Source organism: Silene latifolia, chromosome 9 (assembly GCF_048544455.1).
Source record: "Silene latifolia isolate original U9 population chromosome 9, ASM4854445v1, whole genome shotgun sequence".
In the NCBI taxonomy this organism is placed as follows: domain Eukaryota; kingdom Viridiplantae; phylum Streptophyta; class Magnoliopsida; order Caryophyllales; family Caryophyllaceae; genus Silene; species Silene latifolia.
Window position 1 is genome coordinate 139,811,306 of NC_133534.1, and position 4,863 is coordinate 139,816,168.

The following is a 4,863-nucleotide window of genomic DNA, read 5'->3' on the forward strand; positions in this document are numbered from 1 at the left end:
TATATTAACAATAAGATAAACAGACAAACTTAATCATCACACACACACAATCACGCCAAATCCAATCATCTCAATCACGATCGTCCACTGGACCACCGCGCCGATGGGGGACCGCAGCCGTACCCACCAAATCCCCGCTCCACATAGTGAGCGATAACCCCGTCCATTAATGTGCACATCCCTTTTGTGGCGGGTTCCACGAAAGCGAAACTAGGGCGTGAAGCCACTCCCCGCAAGTGACCCCACTCGGTAGGGCCACGCCTCGCGAACCACGTAACAACGATCACAACCACAATCACAATACAATTACTATATCAAACAACCAATCACAATACATCAACCAATATCCCATTATGGGACTAATACTTTGAGTAGAAATCCTACCCGTAAGCACACAATCGACGGTCTCTCTCTGCCTTTGAATCAAAAAGCCTCTTCTATGAACCCTCCTCCTATCATACAACACATAAAGGCTACCAAATCACATACTACACATAAAACCCCCAAATCTCTAAATTAGGGTTTAACCAAATCAAAGGAAAGACAATAAAAAGGGTACATAGATCTTACCCTCGACGCAAGGAACTCAACGGTATAATCAACGCTAAGAACTGACCATCCAAACTCCGGGTATTGCTAATAATGCGATTAGGATGAAGAACTTGCTTGCTTTCTCTCTTAAACAGTAATTTAGGTTTTGTAAAAGTGATTTAGAATAATGACGACAAAGCTTATATACCTTAATCGCATAATTAACAAAACCCGAGAAAACTCCCCGTAAAACCGGCTACTCGATCGAGTACCCGAGGTACTCGATCGAGTACCTCCTTACTCGATCGAGTGCCCAAGCTACTCGATCGAGTACCCAACAGGTCAGAAACTTTTCTAAAACGCAACTTACCCTTACTCGACAGAGTAAGGCCTACTCGATAGAGTACCCCAAGACTTATAAATACGAAGTATTACATTGTCAATCATTGCAAGTTTCTACAAAATATACCTAAGTACGTTATGATTAGGTGGTGTACTTTAAAACTACGAGTAGTGTTGTCCACCGAAACCCACATCACAAGTTATATGATAATAGCGAGAGCTTCTTTCAAGCTAAAGAGTCTGAGTCTAGAACGAAGTCTAGACATGTACTTAGTGGAATTCATGCTATAAAGGATAATATGAAATTGAAGGAAATCGCAATTCATAAAGTTTGAATACTTGGACACATGGTATGTTCACAAGCTAAACTTTTATTGAGTTAGGCAAGTGCATAAGTACACTTATGATTATAAGACATAGAGTAGTAATATGGTATTGACTACTCGTGTGTGATAATCACATTTATTGTTTGAGTTATCGTTAGCTCATCTTGTACTTTGTTACATCCAAATGGGTTATTGAGACAATATTGAACCCCATTAAAGTGAACTGGATTAACATAGTATTCACCCCTAGTTACTTATATGAGGTGACATCTCGAAGTAACTAGAGTGTCATGCGATTGATGGCAAGTTCAAGTGCCATAAAGTCATGAGAGATGAGTAGTCGATCACATAGGCAGACTGTGAGGGACACTCTGTCGGGCTTATGACCGCTTATAGAGTTCTGGAAATTTTTTATAGCCTGGTCGTGGCGAGAGCTACGATGGTATTCTTATGAGTCGATTCTTTGACTAAAGACTGTTCGCCTAAGATGGCACAGTTTCAGAGTGACTTTGATTTATGTTCTGCGATCTTTGTATTGGGGTCTAATGGGCATGTTTTAGGTCATGATGAGCTGTGGCTATTCGAAGGGAAGAGTGCGATAGAAATTGTCCATCCACGTCAGGGTTATCTTATATCTCAAGGCCACTCGAGGAGCAATGAACTGGAAATGTGTGGCCACGCTCGGAAGGTATCTATGGTAGATAATTCCGGTCAGACAGTTATTCTCCAGATCGAGGAAACCACTCATTATATGATCAAATGCGAGTACGACCTGCAAGACACCTTGCATTGAGTGGGAGATAGTAATAGGACAAGAGAATTGGTGACGCACACTTGTCGTGGACAAGTGGGAGATTGTTGGAGTATATGTCCTCGGCAATAATGCGATCACATGTTTAAATCTCATATTAAGAATGCTAAAGGGAAAATAATATTTTATTGTCAACTGATCCACATTAATCGGTAATGATTGGCTGACTAGAGTTTGACATTACTGTCGTGTGACGGTGGTGATCAGTTGATCCCTTAAGGCTATTCCTCTAGGGAAACATTCTTAATTGATTGATTAATTACGTAGTTGTATGATTGATACAAGTTAATTAATTCCTTAAAATTGACAAATGATTTTGTGAGTAAAATTACGTATCTTATTGTAATTCGATTAAATAAGATTCGGTCTAAGTAATTTAAATTGTTTTATTACTTATTGTTTATGAAACAATTTAAATAAAGAATGAATGGTTTATTATAAATACAAGTATAGTTGTGATTTATAATTCTATGACCCATTTTAAGTAATTGTAATTGTGAATTACTAGTTAATTTTTGTATGTGATTTATTTTGTTTATATAATGATTTTTAAGTGAGTTAAAAATGCATTATTAAAACAACATGTCTAGTAACATGTCCAATATGTCACACTATACAAATTGACATTTGACAAACTTAAAATGGACCCATTTTAAATGAGTGAGCCGTGTATATGGGGTTATAGGGTTTAATTGTGCTTTGTTATTTTATTTAAGTGGAAGGCATAATCATAACCTACTAACGATAAGTTTGCATGCCTAAACTCTTGAGAAGAGAAACTAGCAAAGGCATCGGGCACTCTTCCCCTCCAACCTACCCGGCCACCCTAATGAATTAGAAGAGTTTTTCTCTTCTAATTCAAGATATTCATACATATAAGTTTATTACTTGGTGAATAACTTATCTCTCTAGTTTTTGGTTGTGAACACACTAGAAAATCTAACATTATCTCTAATATTATTCTCTCCTTACTAGAATTAGTATACTAATAATATTAGTTGTTATTTTACACATATACTAATTTCTAGTAATAAATTAGTATTTGTATTAAGAGTGTTTTCTTGGTACAAATCCTTAAGGAGTAGATCCCATCATTGGATCTAGGGTTTTTCTTGGGCATTCGGATTTTTCTTTAAGAAGACTAATTTGGTAGGAGACCAATTAGTAAATACCATTCGGCCCTCATTGTAAGAATAATCGATTTTTCTTCTTACTTTGTATTTTTGTTATGCATGCATAAGTTCCTGTTAGTTTATGATTTAACTAATAATCACATAGTTATTAGAAGTGTCTAATAAGAGATTAATGAATCTTTCATGTATGATCACCACCATGAATCCCCTATGAAACCATGACATCCTAGTGCTTTTAATCATTTTGTTTTATTGCTTGTTTACCTTCCATTGCTTTTATTAGATTAGAATCATCAACCCATTTCAATTGTGACAACCCTTAGCACAACTATGATTAGATTGAACAATTTGAATACCCCCGTCCCGTGGATCGACCCCGACTTTCTTGCTATGCTAGTAGTTGTGTATAAATGTGTTTGATGGCGGAGAACGACCGCGCGACCATCAATAATTTACAAATTTTAAATAAATTAATGTAGATCTAAACAAATTAAGATGGAAAAAACAAGAGGAAAGATGGTCTACTTACATTGCTAATTAGGAAGAGATTTGAGACGGAAAAATGGAGTAGAAAGCTTAACCTAAGTAACAAATTACAAAAATGGAGTTTTCTACTAAAATTTTTTTTGGGAGGAATTATGATGTTGGATGAGTGAGGTGAAAATAAGATATGAAGAACATAAGAAATGAAGAAAGGGTTAAACCCGTGTAAAATTCTCAGCTACAACACCCACTCGATCGAGTGGCCGGGTTCACTCGATCGACTGCCCTATTTTCTAGAATGTTTCCAGTTTCTGGAAACTGTTCCACTCGGTCGAGTGCCAAGGTCCACTCGGTCGAGTGCACTATACTCGGCCGAGTGTGGACTCGTACTCGGTAGAGTGGTTGCTTATGGTTGAAATTTCGAGTCGAAATAGAACGATGAAATCCCTGCAACACAAAGAGAAGGTTCGAGAGTCCACCGGCTATCGGTGACTCACCCGAGTTAGTCCATATGTCATCCTACTTACCGTCATTGGTATACTACCATAGTACTAGTAGTCACTCTACCAACATCCATTACTAATCATAAGCTATCGATAACACTAGTAGGCATTTAATTAACAGGCACTGCAATTTCAAAGAGCGAGATCATTATTCGTATACGAACACATATTAACCATTTCTAAATATGCTACTCATACAAATCTAGCATTCAACTTCCTTACACATTCACACATCATGGAAACTAACTATATCATACAAGAACTTAATGTAAATCACATATTCATGCAACCTTACAACTTTCCATATAGCGTTCACCCATACTCTTAACCACCCACGTAGTGACCAACCGAGATAATAAGCATAAGTTTTGATATGAGGGCGCCTACTCATCCAAAACCGATCTCCTATTGTACTCATGTCGGGTTCATTTTATAGACACTCCTAGATTCATTTTGCTTAATTGGTTTAGGTTCCAAAATCGTCGCTCTGATACCACTTTGTAACATCCCCTTCTTACCCGGTCAAGGTAATTGGGAGATGTTACCATCTCGGTTTCTCGAGGCGGTAAATCGGAGATACAATCAAGAAACATTTAAATATAAATGAAAATTTTAGTGATTACAAACCGAATGAATAAATAAAAGAATACAATTCATGACTACTATACTCTTCTAGCTAACTATACTCGACTTGGATGTCATCAAAGCTCGTCCCGTCTCCCACCTGCTACCAA